Here is a 23,839-nt window from a genome sequence, read left to right on the forward strand (position 1 = left end):
ATTGATTTAAAAAGACTGGAGCTCAAATGAACAGGTAGATGAGGGACCCCTAGGGCTCCCAGATGGACTCAAAGGGACAGGCAGGGGTGGGGAGGAGAACGCTAGGACAGAGCTGGGGACACCTAGGCTCAGAGAGGGTGAGCACCCTGCTGGAGGCCACACAGCCAGCCGTCAGCAGAACCGGGAACATCACCAAGATCAAGGGATTTCTACTCCCCTGTGCTTTTTTAGTGGATTGTAAGGGGCCTGCCAGATCATGTGTGAGGTCACTCTCTTCCTTGTTCTTCCAGAAAATCAGGTCCCATTTCTCATTTGCTCTACCCAGGTGCAAACAGCCCCGCGGCAGTCCTGTGTTTCTCTCGACAAAGGAGGAGCTGACTTTCCAGGGTGCCAGGGGGAAGGGAGTGGATGGCCCCCATCACCGAGGGCACTGCTCCCTGTCGGCCACCCTGAGGTCGCTGGCTTCACTCTGGAGACGAGAAAACTGAGGCTCAGGGAAGGTGTGCCCTCCCCTGCCTGGGTCAGCTGGAAGCCAGCACGTGGCAGAGTCTGTAGATATGTGGACCTCAAGTGGCTGGGTGCCACTGCCGTGGTCTGGAGCATGTTCTGTTCTTTCCTGCATTTGAACACCCTTCTGGGGTGTGTGTGTGCGGGGCTGTGATTTTTAGTGTCTTGTGAAACACACATTTATCACAGTTTCTATGGTTCAGGGGTTCCCGTGGGGCTGTAGTCAGGCTGTCGCTGGGACTGTGGTCCCCTCCAAGGTCTGTCAGGGGAGAGGGCTTCTGAGCTTGCTCACATACGAGCCCCATTTTTGAGATAGAAAACAGAAGCTTAGCGGGGTTAGGGGTCCGACTGAAATATCGCCTAAGGGGTCAGAGGCAGGTGCATTGATTGGCCTCGTTTCACCGCCCACCTGCCTCCTCTGCCAGGTGGGTCCGGCTGAGGGGCAGCACATGCCTGTCCAGGTCGGAAGGACACCTGCTCTCTCTCTGACGACAAGTGCCACCATTCCATAAATGTGGCTCTGCTGAGTCCTGGCATGGCCTGGCATGACTGGTTCCTGCCCTGACTTCACACATGTCCCTTACTTACACCAGGAGGGGACATTGGCCTGGTGTCTGATGCAGGTGGGACTGGAGACAGATGTGCAGCTGAAGTCCTTACTCTCTTCTCCATCACTCCCCTGCCTGTCTGCAGCAGCCGAAAGCTAGCGCAGGGCCCTATCTGGAGGCAGTGAGCCGATGACCTCATCCTGAAAAGCACACCACGGGCATGAGCCACACTGTGGCTAATCCCGAGTCCTGCTGGTGGGGCCTGGCTGTCGGCGTGCTGGCTCCACTCACCGCAGTGTGAGCTCAGGTTCGCTGCACCCCCCTGCACTCCTCACTCTTAGGACGGTGTGGCCAGAAGCCCACCTTCGGGGGTGGGGGGTGGGGGAGCTGTGTGGTCAGGGGAGGTGACCCATGTGAGTGGCAAGCACAGTGGGCACAGGCTGGGGACCATGCCAGATCACTGCAAGGGAGCTGTAGCCTCACCCATCATTGAGTTGGTCGTGCCATTGCATGATCAAGGGGGGATCCGGGGTAGGACGAGAGCCAGGTGAACCCCAGCTCACCACCTGCTGGCTGAGTCGTGGCTTTCATCAATGGAAGGGTGGTTAGAACAGCAGGGCCTCGGGCACCCCCCTAGGTGTGAGACCCACCCAGAGCAAGGATCAAGGTGGCCTTTGTGCTCTGGCTCTGGTTTTCCACTAGAGGGCGGTGTTGGGCGGGAGCCATCACTCCAGGTTTGGACCTGTGTGGGGCAGGGAGCTGGCAGGATGCCTTGGTCTGGATGGGGGAAACTGAGGCCCAGTTGTTGGGGTTGGGGACTTGCTCAAAGCCACACAAGGAGAGAATGCCACCCCCGCCCCAGACTCCCTGGGCTCATCTGTGGGCTTGTTTGTAATGGGGCATGTGGGCAGAGACACCAGAGGCAAGTGACTCCTTAAGGAACCATAATCTGGGGGGGGGGGGGGTGTCAGAGGATCTCGAGCCTGGAACCACTGGTGTCATCAACTCCAGGAGCCTGAATTTCAAGGGTCTGCTGCCCACCCTCCTGCTCAGAAAAGCCTTTGTTCCTACACTTGCATCCAAAGGATGGTTTTTATTATCACATCGATGGCATTTTTTCTGATTACAGAAATATCACCTTCAGGTTATGAAAGCAATCCACACCGAAGCCACGGAGTGTCATGAATGGTTTGTCGCCTACACTGTCACTTTGACGACCACCGTGAACATCCTTTTCCCCTCCGTTTGATTTTGCTTCTCTAAAGAAGAACATTTTCAAAAGCAGACTGGGGCTCCAGTGATCTGTGGTGTGTGAACCCCCACCCCACTCTGGAGGCTGCGTTGAGAATATCTTCATGTGCTCAGTCACGGTCCTGCCAGGACCCAGCCCCTCCTAGCACCCCCACGCTGGGACCACGGATCCCCTGAGGGACTCCAGGCCACGTGTCGGGGGTGTGATGAGGACAGCCCTGTGCCCCAGTCAGAAGAAGCAAGCTCAAGTCCATGGCCGTGGGGTGTGTGTGACCCCCCCCTTCGTGTGGAGAGCTGGGATGGCAGCTGCTGGAGGCACCCGGGTCATCCCTGGTCCCCGCCTGCTGATGTTTCACTCCGGCCGCAGGCAGTGCTGTGTATCCCAGAGAGAACTGGACCCAACGGTCCTTTCTGCACACACCTGCTCACATTCTGGATCTCCTAGCCTCCGTGGGTCCTCTGCACTTGGCCATGTGTGCCCTCAGGGCTCCCCCACGAGGTACAAACCTTGTCTTGCAAACGGCCCTGTCCAGCCATGTCCAGTTGTGTCTCCTCGGGTGACAGGTGGTGAGGTCAGCCTTTTCAGGTCACGGCTGCTGAAAGGAAGGTGCACTTGGCTTTATTTTTTATTTTTTTTTTTTAAGCAAGATTTCTAATATGGTCTCTAAAAGATGAAGACAATACATTTAGGACTCAGGTGCTTTTTTTGTTTTTTTCCCCAAGCCAAACTGTATCCAGCTTTATTAAAGATATTTTTCATAAACAACCATGGCATTTCAGGCAGGACATGGGCAGACAATCGTTAATGGTATACAACAACTTTCAAACTCCCTTCGTCAATGGACTACCAAAATCAGAAAGCCACTATAAAACCCAATGCAGTCTTCATGTGATGCTCGGAGCAGGGATGTTTAGAGTGAGGGCGGACAGTTCACATTTAGCATGTTGTTTAACAACTTTTCACAAGCCGACCCTGACTTTCAGGAGATGAAATGAAAATGGCAGGATTATCCATCTGAAGATCCACGAGCTAAAAAAGGACCTCCTTTGAGGGACGCCATCTCAGTGGTGACACTCTGTCAAGTCCAGATTGCCTGACGTACTGGGAACCATGTCTTGGGGGTCAGGTTCCAACAGGTCTCTGGGTTTAAGGGAGTCGAGTCTATGTTGAAGGCAGAGAGGGAGAAGAGGACATAAAAACTGAATTTTAGTTTTTTCCACGCCACCAAGGGATTTGTACCCAGGCGGCTCATGGGTGTCAACATCAAGGAACCCCTCCTCCTGGGAGCCAAGAGGAAGTTTCTCAAAACTAGGAGGGAAAGGTGTTTTTCCCCGTGTGTCAATCTAGCTTCAGAGATATTCTATTAGTGACATATGCCCTTCCCCCAAAACAACAATGAAGTGTTTTGTGTGTTAACAACATAGCTTAAAAAAAAAAAAAAGTAAAACAAAATTCTGCATTTTTATAAAACTTGATAAAAAAAATAGTATTTCGAACTGTACAGTCACCAGAAGTACACAGTTAGCAAAAACGCACACCCTTCCCTTGGCATCTCCAGCACCTTCAGCTTTCTGTGCCTGGTCTGTTTTGGCATCTCCGTTTTCTGCTGGGTTATTCCCATCCTTGCTGGCATCAGCTTTCCCCTTTTTTCCCTTTGGGTACCTTCTCTCCCTTGTTTGCTGGGGCCTTTCTAGGCTTGGGCTCTGGCTTTGGAGGAGCAGGTTACGCAGATAACCCTGCAGATCTTCTCTGCAGCTCGTCCTTCACCTTGGCTTTATCTCCTCTAGCATCCCCCTCAGCCTTTCTCTTGGGCACGGTGGCGACGGCGGCGGGACGTAAGCGCTGGACACGGGGATGTAGCATGTAGCGGCGCGTGAGCTTTGGCCGGTCCGGGGTCGTCTTCTTCTCAGGTGCTTTGTTTTTAAGTGAATTCTGGACTCCGTGGGGAAAGCGCCAACCATCTCATCCACGCCAAGGAAACCCTGGTGTGTCTTGTCCTGATTCTCAGCCCATTGACAATGGGTTGGAGACGGAGGTGTGGGAGTGCTGTGTCACTGAGCGAGTTCTCGGGACCACGCATGGAGATGTGGGGGGAGGGCATGATCCCGCAGGGGGCTGTCTGGCAGCTGGGCGAGCCCCAGCTCTATGACCATGACCTGCAGAGCTCCTAGCCCAGACACTTCTAGCTCACACAGGGGAACTGAAGCCCAGAGACAAGTGTGTATTGTCTGCAATGGAGCTGGGATTAAGAACACGGGGGCCCTGACCCAGCTCGATCCTGAGAGAAGCTACCAGGCCGGGGGAACAGAGCTTCTAGGCCCCAACATTCCTGTGGTGGGAAATCCCACAGTAGAACCCCCCAGCCTGGGAACTCTCAGGGTCAGACAGTGTCCACAGTGCTGTGGGGCCTGGGACCTTTGTCATCCCACCTGGGTGCAGGGCCAGAGCTGACCCGGCTGGTTGGTCAAAGCCTTTGCAATCAAAGGTGCAGGCAGGGGAAGCCTGAGTGAGGGGCTGAACCCCTGCAGACCCTCCACGACCTTGAAGCCCCAGCCTGGGGACCCGCACACTCCCCTGGGCGTGGATGGCGCCCTGCAGGTCAGTGCAGGCCTGCGGCATTGTCCAAGAGCTTGGAGAGTCCCTGGGAGCCCCAGAACACTGGGCAGGTCCCTGGGGACTGGCCCCGGGGGAAGCCAGGTCACAGCTCTGTCCCTGCAGGACGCCGACTAGTGAGCCCATGGAGCTGCCCGGGCTCCCCCTGCCAAGTGGGCCAGGTGGGAACGCTGCCCTGTGTAGCCAGGCTCCGGGATTTTCCGGAAGAGCAGGATATTTGGCTTACTTGTGGCGTCTCTACCCCTTGAATTGTGGAAAGGGATTCAGAGACTCTCAAAGCTGTGTGGGTGGAGGGCAGCTGATGGTGGGTGGTGCTCACCGTAGGGGATGGGAGCTGGGAGCTCCAAACCCTGGCCTTCTGCCTGGAAGAAGCCGCGTCCTGGGACCAGACACACAGCAAGCCCATGAGGCTCTGCACAAAGCCAGCCTAGGTCTCTAGATAGAGGGATGGTGTCAGGGCTGTCGGCCAGCAGAAGCCCATCCAACGCTGTAACGGGAAGTGGGCACCCAGCCCCCAGGCTGGGCCCGTCCTGCCCCCTCCATGGAGCCAGCAGTGGCCCCCAGCCCCCAGCACATCCACCCCTGTGGCTGAGAGGCAGTCACCAGGATGCCTGGTGAGAATACACATTGGGGGTGTGGACGGGCACTGGCTTGGGGCCCCCACACTTGCTAACCTGTTTATGCTCCCAAACACTGATAAGCTGAGTGTCTGCCTCCCTCTGTCTGAAGAACGGGACAGAAGCACAAAAAGGTTAAAAAAAAAACTTGCCAGATGAGGACACAGTGGCCCTGGTGGGGATGCTGTGAGGTGACTCTGCTCATGGCCTGATTATCTGAAGAAAGACGTGCCCTTTGGGACTGGGATGCTACTCAGACTCACCTGAGGACCCAGGTCACTTGGGAACTTGTTTAAAAATCCATATTTCTGGGGCACCTGGGTGGCTCAGTGGATTAAGGCCTCTGCCTTCAGCTCAGGTCATGATCCCAGGGTGGTGGGATCGAGCCCCGCATCAAGCTCTCTGCTCAGCAGGGAGCCTACTTCCCCCCTGCCTCTCTCTCTGCCTGCCTCTCCGCCTACTTGTGATCTCTGTCTGTCAAATAAATAAATAAATAAAATATTTAAAAAAAAAACCAAAACAAAAAAAACATATTTCTGGGCCTGACCTGGGAGATCCTGATGTGGCAGGTTTGGAGTCTAGAATCTGATTTTAAGGACAGCCCAAGTGACTTACGATGAACAAATATGGGTCACAGGAGACGCTGCCGGTCTTTACTGACCAGCTGCCGGCATTACACTGGAGCCTGGCACACAGTAGGTACTCAATAAGTGTTGGCGGAGTTCCCCAGCCAGCTGCCCCCAGGCCCAGCTACAGAAACCAGGCCCCAGAGAGTGGGGAGCTCTCCTCGGCTCAGTGAAGGCAGGGCCCTCCCAGAGGCTTCCCAAAGCACCTGCACCCCCGCGTTGGGGGGTGTGGGGGGAGGTGAGAGCCTCTGGGATCCTACATCACCCTCTCCCACCCGCCCCAGGCTGCTCTTCTCCTCCCAGCTCGGGAATGCTGACCCGGGACTTCCTATACAGATATGCCGGAGGAAGGTCAGGGAGGAGACTGGGCCCCTTCCAGGCAGGGCGGGCTGCTGCCGCTGTGGGCGTGACCAATGACCTGGGCTGACTGCTCTGGCCACCTGACTGGGGCCTGGAGGGCCTGGCGGGCTGAAAACGTGCGCCTTCCTGTCCCGCCTGCGCCAAGTGGCCGGCCTTCCTGAGAGCCCCAGACGGCCACCCGAGGCTTGGTGGCAGCCCCAGGGAGCCTCCCTCCCTCCCTGGCCGGGTAAGTTCTAGGGGCCCTCCCTGCCAGGAGGAGACGCCCCTGCACTGCAACCCCCAGTCCCACGCTTGGGGCCACTCCCAGGTGGGTCCTGGTCAGGCTGGGGTTCAGGCGGCCACGAGAGGGTATCCTGATGTCCCCACGTCCAAGAAAGGGGCGGAGAGCTGGGCGGGTGAAGCTGGGTGTCGTCACGGTAGCCATGGTGAGATGGGGTTGTGCCTCCCCACCTGTGGGGGCCTCTGCGGGGTTCAGGAGGCTGTCACCCCAGGGGCTCTGATCCTGGCTGAGCACCTGGGAGCAAGTGGTTCTCTATCTCTGTGCCTCAGTTTCCCTGTCTGTAGGGTGAGAGCATCCCAGGGGCCCAGCACAGGTCTGCACTTGGTCAGCGGCCACTCTCCAGTGCTTTTGACCTGGAGCAGAGCAGGAGCTGTGGCTGGCGGTGGGGGGCAAGTTTACAGTTTACCCTTGCCCTGATGCTGCCCTGCTCCTCTGTATACTTCAGCACTGGGGTCTCTGCACCCTTTTTCCTCCAGCCTCCATCCTAGCCCCCAGGGGCCGGAGTCCTAGCAGCCCTAGGGACAGTGGCTCCTTCCTTCAGGGAATAGCGGAGGGGCAGCAGGAGAGGGACGGGGCCTGATATGGGAGGGACAGAGGGGAGGCTCTGCCCCTACGGTCCCCCCACCCCGTGGGGGAGTTTGCACAGGCTGACAGGGTGAGGGGCCTCTCTGGGAGCCCGGGGCCAGGTGCGGCTCCTCTCCACGCCTCCATTCCTGGGTGTGCACAAGAAGCCTCGTGACTGCCCCTTCCACAGTGGTTGCAGGCTTCTCAGGGGACCGGTGGAGGGGTCCTGGTCCTTGATTCACAGAGAGGCCGAGGCTGTGGGTCGCACACCCTGCCCAAGGGTAGCTGCTGGACTAGAGTGGTGACTAGAGTGGTCCTCCCAAGGCCTGCCTGGGTGAACCCAGATCTTTGGCTCTGCCCACCCCCCGCCCCTGTGTCCTCCGAGCCCGGCTGAGGGAGGCTCCCTGGCCGGCCCAAGGCCACAGCCTGAGGACAGGGAACTTCGCCCCGGGGCCGTCGGGTCCAGGCCTGGCTGCACCTGTGGAATCTTCCGGCCGTAAAGTTTCTCTCTCCACACACCTTGTGAGTGTTTCGGCTTGCTGGGACTGTTTGGTTGTTTTAGGACAGTTTTAGATTTACAAAACAATTGCCAAGATAGCACGGAGTTCTCATAACCCCTCCTACCCAGTCTCCTTTGACTGCTGACATCTTATATTAGATGGGTACATTCGTCACAACCGAGGAACCAATATTGATCCATTACTATCAGCTAAAGCCCACACGTGGTTCAGATTCCCTTAGTCTTCATCCAGTGTCCCCTCCCCCATCCCAAGATCCTGTTGGGGACATCAAGTGACATGCAGCCGTCCCATCTCCCCAGGCTCACCTGGGCGGCGACAGTTTCTCAGATGTCCCTGGTTTGCGATGACTTTCGTGAGGAGTCCTGGCAGGTGGTCCGTGTGGCATCCTTCCGTGAGGACTGGTCTGGTTATTTCTCATGATCCGTGGGGGATTATGGGTTCTCGGCAGGGGGTGGGGGGGAGACCCCAGGGGTGCAGTGCCCGCCCGTCCCATCACATGCCATCAATGTGACCTGTCACAACGATGGTGACTTTGACCCCCTGGTTAAGGTGGGCTTTGCCAGGTTTGCCTGTCCCCTAGGCCCCCTGCCGGCTCTCCCACACTGTGCCCTTAGCGGGGAGGTTACCGTGACCCGCACACACCTGGGGACTGTGGGGGTCCTCTTGAGGGTCACTGGGAGCTCTCCTGCTCAGGACATTTATCCCTTCTCCCTCATTTATTTGGTCATTTATTTATGTTGGATAGACTCACATACTAATTTTATACTATGGGTTATAATCTAGTACTGATTAATTTAGTTGCTCCGATGTTTCTAGCCTTGGTCATTGGGAGCTCTTTCACTGGCTCCTCTGTCCTTTGGCACACCCCATGTGTGTGATTTCATTCATTCATTCATTCGTTCATTCATTTATTCACTTCATTACTTGCTGGCGCCACAAGCCAGGCCTATTGTGTACCTTTGCTGGCCTAGTCCTGGAGTCAGCCATCCTTCCAAGGGTCCTGGTTCCTTTAGTCGAAGAATGGTCTTAGGAAGCGAGATCTGTGTGTGCTCTGAGTGTACCTGTTGCTACCTGGGTCTTTTGGACACCGATCTATGAGTATACTAACCTATGTGTGTGCATCTCTAAGTTGGTGGCTGTGTGTATCTGGTTTGGGTGCACAGGTCTAAGCACTTCCCCAGGTAAAATGTGTCTCCACATCTCATCCGTCCCCATGGGGACCATTCCGGTCCCCTCTCCTTCATTTCCTCTGGCCCTGAGAAACTTGGCTTACACATCTGCCCTCCATCTACTTGGTTGTTCAGACTCCTGTTGCTCCTCACGCATGGGGAGTGTAAGAATTCGTCCCCCTGCCCCGTGGGGAGCCAGATGACCAGCTGGAGCCCAGTGCAAACGCATGGTTCCTTTTGGCTGTTCATGTGTGGGTAACATGGTCCTCGTCGTGTCACGCGGCATGCATCCCAGCGTCCCCTGACCTCCTGCACCCACGAGGCTTTGTGCCGCGTGCTGCATGCTGCCATGGTCCTTGACACATGTGTGACGTCATGTAGCCGCTGCCACTGTTCCCGTGACCGGTTCACTGCCTGCATAACGCCCGCACTTCCCCTACTCAGCCTTTTGTGCAGCCGGCCAGCGGGCACCCCCACCCCCAGGTGACAGCTGGGTGTTTTCCAGGTGCTGCTATTAAGAGGAGCTGGGACCCCTTGTAGTGGGGGCAGTGGGCGGTCCCGGGCTCAGGAGGCGGGGCTGCAGGTCAAGGATGTGGTTTTCTAGGCCCTGGTGGCTCCGCAGCCCTCAGGTCACCCCCTTGCACCTGCCCTCCTCAGTCCACCACGAGTGTGCGGACAGAGGCTGAGTGTTGCTGACCCGGGAGGAGACGGAGGCTCCTGGGGCTCATTCTGCATTTCTCACTGCGGGGAGAGTGAGCACAATTTCACCTCTTCATATCCTGGGTCCTCACTCCTTCTCTGTGGAGTGCTGGGTCCTCTCTGGCACGGAGTAGGGCCGCGTTGACTGGGGCTAGCTTCTCAGGGGCCATTTCACTAAAAGATGCCGTTGGGGAGGGGACCCGGGCCCAGCCCAGCTCTGACCCAAAATCAGTGACATGTTTTGTTGGTTGAAAATTCGAAGGAAAGGGGGCTGGGGCAAGCACCAGACAGATCCCAACGGAAGAATGTGCTCCAAAAACGGACCTGGCTGGGGCTCCTCGAAAGTAAGGTCCCGAGAAACAAGGACATTCAGATGGGGGGTGATGCCTCCATGCTCCGGGGACAGACAGGAGGGAAACACAGACGCACTTGCACGAAGCGTGGACCTTGGTGCATAAGGATGGGTCCGTGTTGTGCACCGAGTGTGATAAACGTGCCACAGGAGCGTGACGCCATCATTGCCTGGCCTGCCGTGCCGTCTGCCTTCCCCGACCCTTCCACACTCAGTTCGTGTTTGTCTCATGCCTTTCTCGTGTTGACGCTGGGCTTTAGCTCAGGGAGGAAGAGCGAGCGTAGGGGTGACGTGCCATCCTCATCACGTCACAGCAAGGATGGGGCCAGTGGCTGCTGGCGTCGCCCTGATCGCCAGGCCGAGCTGGTGTTTGTCAGGCCCCACAGAGAACGAGGCTTTCCTGCAGGTCCTCACGGCGCTCCTGGGGGTGGGGGTTGTGCTCCCCACTGGAGGATGGAGAGGCAGCGTGCGTTAGCTGGAGTTTTTCTGCTGGGAATATTTGTCTCCCCTCCATTTACTTAGATATCAATCGCTTACTTACACTAATACGGACTTCTGGGTGTCTCTTCTGTATTTCAAGTTATAACCTAATACTACTCTCTTTCTGTGCTCTGAGCCTCTAGCTTTGGCCACTGGGAGCTCTTCACTGGCTTCTGTGTCCCATCATTGTGGGGGTCTATCCATCCATCTGTCACTTACCCACCCTCCCTCCCACCTCCTACAAGGTGGCACTACAAGATGCTCCAGGCTTGGTGTTTAGTCCCGAGGGGAGTGTATGTCACATGCCAGGGTCCAGCTCAGAGCCCCCTCCTCCAGGCAGTCTTCCCAGCTGTCTCCAGGCAGGATCCCGGTTGTCTGGTGGCCCCTGGCTCTCTGGTGCTGTCTGGTTTCCATCCATTTTCTGGGCTGTGGTTACCTGTAGGCTGAGCGCTCTGGGGGCAGGGCCGTCTGACGTGTGCTTGCCCCAGTGCGCGGGGCTGGTAAGTTCAGGATGGGCAATGTGGCTAGTCCCCCACTCCTGCCCTCATTGAGCAGCAGTGACAGTAGTGCTCTACTTTGTGCGACCCCCCTCTGCACGCCAGGAGAGGCTAGAGCCCTTGAAATTTTGCCCTTCAGTACCCCTGCATGGTAGCACGTGGCCAGCGTGGGAATTCACAGGGCGGGCATGCGGGGTGGCTGGACAGCAGAGCTGCCCTCTGTGAATGCAGGAGGGCTCTGCTAGGGAGAGGGAGTGGAGGACATGCCCATCCCACAGTGAGTGAGGGGGACCCCAGGGCTGGCACCCCGGGCTGCTGCCAGAGCAGTGTCTCGGCCTGTGAATCCTCGCAGCTGGGCAGCTGGCGTGGGAAGGTTGCAGGTGGGATGTCCGCGGGCAAGGGGCAGCGGGGCAGAGCCCACGGGGCAGGGGGCCGTGGGGAGGAGAAGGAGACCCTGACCCTACCTCTCCCATGTGGGTCAGAGGGCAAGAGTGCTGTGTCCCAGTCCTGCCAGGCGCCTTCCCAGGTGCTCCAGGTCTCACCAGCCAAGGCTAGGAAGCTCACTGGCAGCCGTGCCCGGCTCCAGGCCTGAGTGCTTCCCTCCGGCCCGGCAGCCTCCCCGGAGAGCTGGGAAGAAGGCCAGCGCCTGGAGAGTGGGCAGCTGGAAAAGTCAGCATCTGTCCAACTTACCGCATCAGAGGTGTGTTGCTCAGGGGTCTGCCCCTTTTGTGCCTTTAGACAGGTGGCCCTGTGCCTGCGGGCTGGTGTTCAGTGTCCTGTGGGGTGTGGCCCGCCCCCACCCCCTTTATTGACCCTGTGTCTCTGTCATTAAGCACATTTGTGTAAGGCTATGCCCCCAGGTGCTCCCAAAGGTGCTCCGCAGAGGTGCTCCCTCTGTGCTAACTAGGTGACGGTGTCTACAGGGACCCCAGTCACAGCGCCACGGGCTCCGGACACTCCAGGATTGCAGGAGGGTGGGCTTGTGTGCTCAGGGCGAGGCTGGGAGGAGGCAGTGCTGAGGGAGATTGTGGGGAGTGGGGGTCAGAGCCTGGTGGAGCAGGTGACCGGGAAGAGGGACATGCGGATGTGGCCAAGGCTGGAGGCTCCGTTGTCAACAGGAAGAGGGGGCTGCTGGTGCTGGTGACTGTGGCTCAGGGGAAGGTGGGGGAGCTGTGGGCAGTGGGGGGGCAGGTGTCCAGTTCCCCTCCCAGGGGAATGCCCTGCGGCTCCAGCTCTGCCGCCAGGCCTGAGATAGATGGCACCCTGGGCTGATGCACGCAGACAGGAGGTTCTAGAAGTCCTGACCGGCGGGAGCTCCCAGGGCCAGTGTAGACAGAGAGGAGGAGCAGGCGCAGGAAGAGGAACACCAGGAAGGGGGAGGAGGTATGCAGTGGGGTGCTGAGGTCAGCTGGGCTGAGGAACCTGGGAGGAGAGGGCCGCTGGAGGTGAAACATGAGGGAACTGGCTGTGTAGACGAGGCTGGTTTTGAGGGGCCATGGGTGGGTGAGGCCAGGCTGAGGAGGGAATGAGGAGGTGTTGCCAAGAGGGGAGCTGAGAAATGGGAAGCAGCCAAACAGACCCCCTGAATGTTCTCAGTGACCTGGGGGCTGACAGTGTCCCCCTTCTCCGCCTCAGCACCGCGCCAGGGGAACTTCCAAGGGGCCTACGGAAATTCCCACCTCAGACCTCCACCCAGCTGCCTCCCTTGACCTGGGCCTGGTTTCCAGGGAGATGGGTCCTGGCTAGGAGGACTTGCGTGCCCCGGGAGGCTGGGGTTGGGTTAATGTTTGCATAAGCCTGGTTCCAGATCCACCTCCTGGTGACTGCGCTGCGGAGAATGTCCAGAATTCCAGCCCAGAATTCCACCCGGGGGCCCACCCAGAGTCAGTAATGCTGGTGCTCTGGGGACTGAGGTTCTGCGGGATCGGGGTGTCCCTGGGGTTTCATCTGTGAGCAGGGGTGGCTGAGACCTCTCTACCCCATATCCTCCATGCTGCGCCCTCTGGGTCACCCCATGACTCACAGCCAAACAGTCCAGGGGGCTGGATGTGCCTGTCCCTCAAAGGGAGAAACTCGGGTGCTCCTGAGACTGGCCACTCCCCTGTAGTAAAGGAGGGCCCCCCTGCGGTGTGATGGGAGGACACGCTCCCAGGGCCTTGCTCCCCGGATGGGCAGTGAAGACAGCCTTTATGCATTTCTGACCAGCTTCCTCTGAGGACCCAAGGTGCCTTATTGGGGATGCTGAGAAGGGACACCCCTCCTCTGAAGGCTCTGTTTCTGGCCAGGTCAGATGAAGGAGCACAGTTTGGAGGACTGCCCGGCGGATACGCCCGGGCACCTGGCCAGCTCTTGGGCCGGCCCTGCCCGGCTAAGGAGGAGCTGCTGCACCGCCGAGTCAGCGGGTCCCTGGCTTGAGGGCGCCGCCTGTCCTGATGGGGTCGGATGACCATGACCGGGGCCATGGCGAGGGTGTGGGTGTCTTCAGTCCTGGTGGAGCTCGGGAACTGCTGACAGCTTCCTGCAGCCCAGTGCCCCGGCCCGGGGTGACCGTCTGTCATCAGAAGCCTGTTTGGTCCCAATATCTTTGTTTTGCAAAGTGTAGTTCCTGAAATCTCGGGGATTAGAGCTTTACTCGTCTTCGGGGTGGTTTCAGCCACTAAGGCAAAAAATAACAAACACGGGCTGAGTCTCGCTGAGTACGGCCCCCTGTTCTAGCCCTTTCTGTGTGTCTTGGGGCAGCTGGGTGCCAGGCCCCAGGCTGGTGACCTCTGTCTCTGTCCCCAGACCCCGGCATGCTAAGGACAGGCATCTCTAGCCCCACCTTCCCGGTTCTGTAGACCCAGGCAGGGTTCAGGGAAGTGCGCATGCACCGTGGAAGGTCTGAGGTGGTTCTTTGCATGTTTGCCTGTCTGGGAGACGGCACTAGGCTGGGTCACATCGGTATTTCACAGATGTGGAACCGGAGACCAGGACAGATGATGAGGTGTTGCTTAGCGTGGACCATGCGGACATGGGGACCCGCTTTCCTGCAACCCTGGGGGAAGGGCCTTCCCTTCCCGCATCTTGGTTCCCCATCTGTAAGCCTGTTACCCAATCACCCATCTTTATGTCGTGCTCATCTCCTGTGCTCTAAGTGCTGGGTCTTGCTGATCCGTGACAAGTTAGCTGTCTGTGTGTGCAGTGACTGTCTTAAGCAGGGTGGTCAGCAGGACCCAGCTCCATGCAGTGTATCCCAGGGCTGGCCTCCACCTCCTCTGCCTGAACCTCTGTATATCCCAGTCCCTTTGCAGCAGGGAATGCCTTTGAGCGGACTCCTTCCTGCTTTGGTGGGTGAATCCTGAGATGCTTCCCACAAATCCCCACCCCACCCATTCTCTAGAGCAGGACCCACTAGAGGGCTGAACCCAGCCTGGGTTTGTCAATAAGATTTTATCAACAACACACCGAGCCCCTGCTTGTTGATCGTTTTGGGGACTGCTGCCTCCTTGGCCTTGTCTGTTCAAGGTATCCGGGACCCACCCAACAGCCCTTTACAGAAAGCGTAGCCACTGGGCTCTACACTTGCCTGTGTGGCCCTCGCTTGGCTTGTTTCTACTGCCCAGGGCCCCAGGTGAGTGGGGAGTAGTCACATAGCCCACCCTGCCCCCCACCCTGAGGGTCTGCACATTCCTGAGAGTCAGAGATCTGGCCTGTTGTGGATTAACCCTTAGGGCAAGAGTGTGACCCAGCCCCTCCAGCTTCCATGGTGGAGCAGGATTATCTAGGTGGAGGTGGGGTTTACTTGCTCTTCTGTCCAGCCCTGACCCTGGGAAGACCTTTACACCCCCTCTTTGTCTAGGTCCTCTTCCTCTGAGACTTGGCCCAGAGGCGTCCACCTCCAGGAAGCCTTCCTTGATTTCATCCTCCTCTCCTTTCCATCCCAGGCTTCCCTTTGCCACTGCAAGGATCGAGCTACATCATCCCAGTCTGTTTCCAGGTCTGTCTCCTCAACTTGTCTGCGAGTCCTGCATGGGTGGGGACCTGGAAGGCAGAGCTCAGACAATGGAACCAAGATCGTGGGTGGTGGGGAGAGGTCCGAACCCCAGAGAGCAGAGCTATCTCAAGGTGTGGGACCAGGAGGAGCCTGAGCCATGTGCCAGCGAGGCCGTTGGGGGATCCCAGCTGGGTGTCAGGGATGCCTGGGTTGTCACAGAGAATCAGGGGTGCTTTAAGAGGACACGACAAGTTCAAAAGCGCCTTTTGTCTTCATTTGTCTCCACTGCTTGCTACCTCCCCCTTGAGGTAAACAATAAAAATAAGCAGAGGGAGGAAGGTATTTCTCAGCCCCTACATCTGGCCCCTGCATCTCATCCTAGGGCTCTGTCCCTACTGAGTTGGCGTCCAGGTCTGAGCTGGTGTCCAGGTCTGAGCCAGGGTCGGGGTCCAAGCTGGGGTCAGGGTCTCATCTAAGGTATGGGTCTGAGCCAGTGACTGGGGTGAGGGTCCGAGCCAGGGTCTGGATCCGAGCTGGGGTCCAGGTCCAAGCCAGGGCCAGGGTCTCAGCTGGGGTCTGGGTCTGAGCTGGGGTCCAGGTCTGGATCTGAGCCGGGAGCAGAGTCTCAGCTGTGGCCTGGTTCTGAGCCAAGGTATGGGTCTGAACCAGTGTCTAGGGCCCGGGGTCTGAGCAGAGGCCAGGGTCTGAGCCAAGGTCTGAGCCAGGATCCAGGGTCTGAGCCGGGGTCTGGGTTTGAGCCAGGGTCAGGGTCCAAGCTGGGGTCAGGGTCTGAGCTGGTGTCCAGAGTCTGAGCCGGGGTCTGGATCCATGTCTGTGGTCCTAGTTTCTGGCAGGAGTTGCCTCAGGACTCTGAGGAGGAGAATGTCTGCCTGTCAAGGACTAGATTTAGGGAGAAGGAGGGGCCCCTATGAACACTCGGAGAATGCCCTAGAAGATCCTGCAGAAGGCTTGGCTGAGGGCTTCAGGGCTGTACCCCTCCCGAGGTGCAGACTTTCCCAAGGGGGGGACTCAGAACCAGTTTGGGGACTTTCCAGTGCTTCCTGGGGCGCATTCATCTTGAAGGAAGCCTTTAACCGTCTTCCATGCAAAAGATGCTGGGGAGACAGGGACCCAGAGTGGCAGTGTGGGTTTAAGGGAGCGCAGAGTGCCGGGTCCCCCCTTGAGGAGGCCTTGCCAGGGGATCCTTGTCGGTGTGGCTCTCCAAACCTCCGTTTCCGTGCGTGACGCCCTGAGGCTGCAGGGAGGAGGTGGCCAGGCCAGCCTCCTGCCCTGGGCTCTAGCTTGGGGCATGCAGCCGCCGTCAGTCCCTGGGCCTCCGCAGACACACGTGCTTTCCCTGTGGTGGTAGGCATGCCCGCGGTGTCCACACTGGCTAGAAAATGTGTCTCTTGCCTTTGTCCTGGGAAGCCATCCCTCTTCCCTAAAGGTGCCTGTTCCTTGGCCAGGGAAAGAGCCTCCCTGGGGTGATTTGGTGGCTTCCTCTGCAGCGCCCTCAGGGGGACGGAGAGGCTGCCGAGGAGGAGGGCATGAGCGGAGAGCTCTGGAGACGCTGAGGCTGTGGACAGCCGGGCAGCACCCACACGTGCCCGCACACCCTACAGTTCAGTGAGACGTCACCCATCCCTGTGATGGGAAAGAGACCAAGGCGAGTTCTCTCTCTCTCTGAATTGCTGCCTGAAGAGAATTAAAATCAGGGTTTGGTGCTGGAAGACACAAGGATCTGATTACAGCGAATACTCCAGACTCAGATGGGACTTGCTCATCAGAGCTCCTGGGAATTGGGCTGTGGTTTCTCACGCTGCTTGTCTCAGGCCTTAGAGACTCGGGGCATCTCCTCTGGCGCCAGGAGAACCTGAGACCCCAGCTGTGTGCAGGTGCCGCGGGGTGGGGGGGTGGACCTGAGACCCCAGCTGCTGGCATTGCCCTCGGCGGGTGACCCTGGACAGTGGCCGCCTCCATACCCATCTGCCTCGGTCCAGCGGATGGCGGTAAGACTCACACTGGGAGGGCTGTAACCCCTGGATCCAGCATCTCCTTGGCAAGTGACGATTGGAATTTATTACAACAGTTGTGCCAGGCCCCAGAGGTGTTGCAGGTGTTGGGAGGCACTCAGAGTCCTCCAAATCTGATTCCGCCGTCTGCACGGGGCAGAGTGAGGCCCAGGGAGTGATGGGCTTTCCCAGAGGGACTTAGGACCAGGCTGTGCGGGCCTGCCCCATGCCTACCCTGTAGTGGGGACCCTGGTTTGGAAAGTTCTGTGGCCTAGAAAGCACATGTTCTTCCTCCAGAAGGCTCTTGGGGTACACTTGCAGAATGTGGGTATGCCCTGGAATTGGGGTGCACAGTGCAGAGTCAAGACCCTGGCTTGGGGTGTGCTGTGTGGATTTGGGGTGCGATGTGCAGAGTCAGTGCTGGGCACAGTTGGGGAAGCCCTTGGAAACTACCCCCGGCCTGCGGCCAAGAGCACAGCTGTGGAGACAAACAGGATACAGGGTCCTGGGCCCCCAGCAGGGGACAATGGCCAAGAGAGGAAATGTGTCCAGGCCCTTTTATGGATGTGGAGCTCATCTGGGACTTCTTTCAGTATAATTTCCAGAAAAACAGAGAAGAAGCCAGGCATCTCGTGTTTTGCACATTGTGGGGTTCTGAACGTGGGCTGAAGGTCCCAGCTCACAGATAAGGGACGGAGGCTGAGAGGAGCAGGGGCTCCTCCCTCCTGCAGTGGGTTGGAGAGGTGCCCTTGTCCAGCTTCCGCCTATGGCCCCCCGGGTCCTGCCCCGCCCCAGGGCTGAGAAACCAAAACCCCAAGGTCCTGTGGCCAGCACAGCAGAGCTGTCCGGCAAGGTGCTGTGCCTGGACGCAGGTGCCCACCTCCCACCCCATGCTGCAGCCTGAGCTCTTCCCTCCAGTGAGCTGCCCAGAGGGTGGTGGAATCTGGGGCTGGGGGAGGCTGTGGGCCCATCTGCAGGTCCCAGGTGCCAGTGACAAGGGGGCCCGGGGCACCTGTGTCTGGAGAGAGGAGGCAGGCTCGCCCAGGAGAATGCCCCCAGCGGGGAAGCACCCACCCTCCAGAGAACATGCAAGAAATCCAACTTCTGGTCCTTGCGAGGGGTAGGGCATCACCGTTTCCATGGCTGTGAAGACAGAGGCTCAGGGAGCGGGCTGCACAAGGCTGGAGGCAGAACAGGACTGGAGAGGAGAGGGGAGAGGGAGAGGCAGGTGTCTTCCCGGAAGGGGTGATGAGGACTTACCCCTCCAGAGGAGCTTCAGGACAGGGTACCTGGACCTCATTTGCCCCCGCCCCGGACCCTAAAGGTGGGCAGGAGAACAGGGCCTCCTGAAGGCCAGCAGGTCGCTGAGGCCGAGGGGAGCCGTGATGGGTGGGCAGGCAGGTGGACAGCAGCATTCACAAGCCGCCCTGTCCTCCACCCACTTCCTGTGCCCATTGGCATCTGGGAGTACGGGGCGGGATGGTGGCCCCACAGTTGTATCCATGGGAACCTCTAGACATGATCTTGTTTGGGAAAAGGGTCTCTGTGGATATAATTAAGGTAAGGGTCTTGAGACGATGTGGGCCCCAGATAGAATACGAAGGAGAAAAGCCACAGGGAAGGTGGCTGGCTGCTGATGCGGGAGACGGAGTGATGTGGCCAGGAGCCCAGGAGTGCCCTGGGGCCCTGGAGGCTGGAAGAGGCGGGAAGGACCCTCCCAGAACACCCAGAGGAAGCACTGCCTGGCCTGCATCTTGGTTTAGAATTCTGGCCTCCAGACTGGGAGGGATTAGGCCTGGGTGACTTTAAGGCTCCCAGTCCGGGGAGGTTTGTCCTGGTCGCCCCAGGGCATTGTCACAATGATGGTCACTGCTGTCCTTCAGAGAGACAACTGCTCCCACTCCATGGAGGGGACAGCCCAGCTTTGAGTGGCCATACCTCCCAGTGGAAAGGAGGAGCTGCCAGTGGGAGCTGCCGTCCCCGGTCTCTGGAACCCACTGGGTAGCTTCCGATTGGCCCTGTTAGTCAGCTCGCCGTTATGGGGTCGGTGAAAAAGTCCTCCCCATCCCTCTGTGTGGTCTCCATGCAGTGGGACCTGGCCGGGCTGGGTGTGCTGGGGGCTCAGGTGTTAGGCCTGGCTCTGCGGGTGACCTGCTGTCCCACCCCCGAGGTGAGTGGCTTGCCTGCTCTTGGCCTCCATGGCCCACTCTGCCCAGTGAAATGCCTGGGCTCCAGCCCTGTGGGGAGGGAGGGGACTTCAGGACTTTGGGGCAGCAGCGCATGACCCCAGGATGGGCAGCGTTGTGTCACCTGGAGGCAGCTCAGCCTGGAGCAGTGTTTGGCCCCGCATCATTCCTGGTGACTTTTACCTGGAGGGGTGTCTGGTTGTCATGGGTGGGGTCTGGGGGGTGGCCTGGGGCAGACTGGCATCTAGTGGGCGAGACCAGAGATGCAGCTGGGTCCCAAGTGTGCACAGCAGCCCCTCCACCGTGACAAAGAGGCATCACCCATGTGTCAGTGGTGGCACCCTTAGTACCCTGGCCTGAGGGCTCAGTGTCTGTCAGACTTGGTTCTGGGCCCTTCTAGTCATCACTGGCCTTGGGCATTTCCCACGACCTCTCTGACCTCGGTTTCATGTCTGCAAAGCAGTCACCTGAATTAGAATTAGAGATTTTTCCTGGTGTTAATCCAGGCTGTGTGTGTATGCCTGGTCTGTCTCACACAGGATGGAGGAGGAGGTCACTGTCCTGCTCCCGATCCCTGGAGCTGGGTCGGAGCTGGGCCCCTGCCTCAGGGAGGGTGTGAGGCTGCCCGCAGTTCATTTCCTGCTTGTCCCAACTCCCTGGAGCCCAGAGCCCCGGCGTGGGGGGGGGAGGGGGTCCCAGGCCCAGTGGGAGGTCAGCAAAGCGGGGTGGGGTGGTGGTGGTAGTGGTGGGAGTCTGTGATCTGAGAGGCTTCTGTCCCTGGTGGGCCAGTAGGCGGGGGCAACACCTGGACAAGGGAAGGGGGTGCACATGTGTCTGTGTGTGCGCGCACATGTTTGGTGTGTGTGTGCAAGTGTGCGTGCATGTGGGCATCTTTGTGTGTGCACACGTGTTGTATCGTGTATGTAGTACATGTGTCAGGTATGAATGTTGCGTGTGCACACAAGTGCCATGTCACACACATGTGTATATGCGTATCACTTAGCAATGCTATGTGTGGCATGTGTGCACACATGTGCTGTGTGTCGTGAATGTGTATACACGTGTGTCGTGCATGAGTTGTGTTGTGTGTGTGTGTGCCCGTGTGTCGTATGTGTGTGCACCGAGTGGAAGAGGAACAGAGTAGAGCTGAGGGTGGCTGGGCCATGGGGCGGGCAGCTGGGCACTTCCCCAATCCTGGGGACTGGGGCAGGAGCCGGGGTGTTCCCTGGCCTCTGTCTCCTAGCTGGTGAGGCCTGGAGCCAGTCCAGGGAGGAGCTCAGGATCCGCAGGAGGCGCCCTGGGCCTGCCTCTCGCCACCAGCCCCAGCTGCGGTGCGGTGCAGGGAGGAAGTGTGGCAGGAAGCAGGGGGTGGTGGTGGCCGCTGCGCAGCCAGCCGGGCCGTGGGCGGCCGCCGCCTGTCCTGGCCGCCAGAGACAGCCCGCAGGGCCAGCCAGCCAGGAGCCGGGAGCGGCCCCCCGGGGGCTTGCCACCCTGCTACCTCCCACCCAGCCGGGAGCTGCCTCTGGGGAGCGGGAAGCAGGTACCAGGGGGCGCTGGGGCAGGCATGGTCCGTGGAGCTGGGGGCTGCTGCGCAAGGGGGGTTCGAAGACTAGCCTTCCACTTTCACTTTCTTGAAGACTCTTCTGCTTCTTGGGATGGTGGGGAGCAGAGCTGAAGTCTGGGGAGTCCGGAAGGCTGTGGGTGCCCGGGAGGAGACCGTAGCCAGCCGACAGAGCCCCTTGCTTCTGTGATCTGGCTTGACATCCCCCCTTCCCGTGGGCACTCAGCGCGTGCCAGGGTCTGGATGAGGCGCAGAGCCTAGCCAGCAAGAAGGGAGTGGGCCCCCACCTTGAGGAGGTTGCCACATGGGGCAGACACCCCAACGGACAGCACGAGACATCCCAGGGCAGCTCTGCAGCTCTGACCTGGCCGGTCTGAGGTCACCACCCCAGGGCCTCTTTTCCGTCTGCTGTGGGGATGCAGGGGCACCAACCAGATGGGTGTGGGGGAGGATATGGACCCAGGACTTGTCATGCCAGGTCCTGTGCTGTGTACGTGCTCCCAGAACACCACTGAGACCCTCTCTTGGCTTCCAGCGCCCCCCCCCCACCCTGCCCCTGCCACTGGCCAGCTCTGTCTGTGGCAAAGCAGCATTGCAGGGAGTAGGTGGAACTGGCTGGTGCTGGGAGCTATGGCTGAACTCCTGGTGGGAGGCCAGGTGGGGCCAAGGCGGGGTGCCTGCAGGGTGAGGGCAGGCCCTCCAGCCTGTGTTGGAAGCCCATCTGAGCCCCCTGGCAGGCTGTGTCCCTGGAGCAGCTCACTGAGCCTGGGAAATGGGCACAGTGCTGTCCCCGCCCACAGGTCATCAGGAAGATGAGATGGACATGCTCAGTTAGCACCTGAGGGTGGCGGCTGTCCGGTGACGGTCAGGGCCACTGTCGGGGACCAGGAGGCATGATGTATGGTGCGTTGTGTGCCCATGATTCTCACAGGATGCGCTATGTAGGTGAGGTCCACCTGCACTGTGCCCCCACTGCCCCGCAGAGAAAGAGAAGGCACGGGGGTCGCAGGTGAACAAGTGTCCCTGGGCTCGGCACGCTGGGGGGCTCACGGTGATGGGAATTGGCTGCAGGGGAGGGTCCTTCTCTCCTCTTCTGGGTCCTGGGGCTCTAGGCGTCCTGGGCTCCTGCCCACACCCCTCCATCTGGCCTCTGTGGTCCTGTGGGCCCCCCGCCCTGTGTCTGTCTGCATCCCTCCTCTCACAAGACATCGACACTGGATTAGGACCCCCTCCCCACCAGTGCAGCGTGACCTCATCCTAATGAGTCAGATCTGCAAAGACCCCATTTCCAAGTAAGGCCACGTTCCAAGGTACCAGGATCTGGGGCGATACCATTCAGTCCCAACCAGGGATGACCAGACAACCACCTAGAGGTGCTTCGTGGTGAAGTAGACAAGGCCTCCATGGGCCCATGAGGTATTGGTTCTGTATGAGCCCTGTGAGGGCTCCGATCAGAACCCCTGCCCCCAGACCTGCTCAGGGCTGGAACGGTACTGCCTCTCCCTTTGTGGAACCCACACATGTTCGGTCCCAGCTGTGATCTGGAGTGCCTTCAGTGTAGTCTGTCGACCTCGTCATGGGGCAGGCGTGTTTGCTCTCATGCTCCTGGTGGGGGTGGAGAGGCAGAGTGAGGCAGAGAGAGCTCTCCCAGATCTGTAGGAGCACGCAGCTTGGTGCTCCTGAGGTCCCAGGACCTGGGGCCTGGGAGGCCAGGCCAGGCGGTTACAGGAACCGGCGGGGAGGGGACTATCCTGCACAGATTGGGCCCACTTCCTCATCTCGCCGGGGACTAGGAAGTCCCATACTGAGATTGTTGCTGGGGCCTGGCCTGCTCAGGCCCATCATCGCTGGGCAGGTGGGAGGGTCTTCGAGCCGGGGAAGCCTTCCCTTTCCTCAGGAAGCTGTCTGTGAGGCAGTGGGGAGCAGGCCCGCAGGTGGGACTCAGGCACTAATGGGCCAGTCCTGACCCAGGGGGGAGGCGGGCAGGACGAGCAGCTGCCACAGGATGGGGCAGGATCCTGGGAGATGCCTGGCTAGCTGCTGGGGGGATGTGGCCTGGCAGGGTGGGAAGCTCAAATGCCCTGTGTGGGCTTCGGAAGGGAAGAGAAGAGAGAGGGCAGGCTGGCCTCCCAGCCCTTGTGCGTCCTGGCCCCGACTCCCGACTGTGGCTGGCTATGTGCAAGAGCCGCGAGGTCCGGGATCCCAGTGGGTGAAGCCAGGAGGGAAAGCACCACCAGGTTGGGCTCTCCTGGGGTCCGGGGAGGGCGGCCAGCACACAGAGCTGTGTCCCGAAAGGTGGTGGGGGTCTTCAGTGCTTTAGGAACATGGAGACAACCCAGGGACCAGGGCGTGTGGGGTGCCAGGGCCAGAGTGACATGTAAGCGCTTTGACAATGCTATGTGAAGAAGGTTCTGGGCATCTGCGGTTCCGACAGGCCTTCTTCCCCTGGAACAGGGAGCAGCCGCCTTGCCCGCTGCTCCCTGGGCCAAGCAGCTCCGTTGGAGAGGAGCTGCTGGCCAAGCTGTGTGTGGGATCCCCTGAGTGCTCCCGGTGGTCAGGTGCTGCCTTCTCCCCACCCCCCCCACGCTGTGCCCCATCCCTCAGAGGGGGTTCCAGATCAGACTCAGGTCCTGTTGGGGGTAGGGGTAGGGACTGTTGGAGGCATGGCTTCTGTAAGCCTTGGGGGCCTCGGGCTGCTAGGGGTCTGGACAGCCCGCTTCACCCCAGTTTCTCTGCAATGAGGGGCTGTTTGGGACCAAGGCCAGATTAGTTCGGTTAGAAGCATGGGGTGTCCTGCTTTTGCAGCTCCCAGGGCCACTCCAACTTTTCTGTCTCTTCTTGTCTTTTTCATTTGGATTGTAGAAGTGATCCTGGGTTGTGATGGGCTGAAAGGCCGGCCTTGCCAAGCCCTAGCAGTGATGATTCTAAACACTTAGGGGAGGCTGCAAGAGGCTACCGACTGAGCAAAGCCCCTGTGGGTTGAGGCTCCCTCAGGTCCTGTCCAGGGAACCCAGGAGGTGAA

General features: G+C 59.1%; 1 protein-coding gene and 1 pseudogene across 5 annotated transcripts in view; one reads left to right on the forward strand and one right to left on the reverse strand.

The window, feature by feature from the left end:
• Positions 1–3,082: 3,082 nt before the first annotated feature.
• Positions 3,083–4,170, reverse strand: LOC131817084 (non-histone chromosomal protein HMG-17-like; annotated as a pseudogene).
• A 2,445-nt stretch (positions 4,171–6,615) lies between these two features.
• SH3TC1 (SH3 domain and tetratricopeptide repeats 1) overlaps positions 6,616–23,839 on the forward strand; it is a 46,912-nt gene continuing 29,688 nt past the window's right edge. For 3 of the 5 annotated variants that reach the window (XR_009351690.1, XR_009351692.1, XM_059166119.1), the window contains exon 1: positions 20,587–20,796. The gene's annotated coding sequence lies outside the window, so the exon portion shown is untranslated. Of the gene's footprint in view, positions 6,750–20,586; positions 20,797–23,839 lie in introns of those variants that run through there. The other 2 variants (XM_059166109.1, XM_059166101.1) reach the window with 2 other exon arrangements.

This window comes from Mustela lutreola, chromosome 1 (genome assembly GCF_030435805.1).
Source record: "Mustela lutreola isolate mMusLut2 chromosome 1, mMusLut2.pri, whole genome shotgun sequence".
NCBI classification, from domain to species: domain Eukaryota; kingdom Metazoa; phylum Chordata; class Mammalia; order Carnivora; family Mustelidae; genus Mustela; species Mustela lutreola.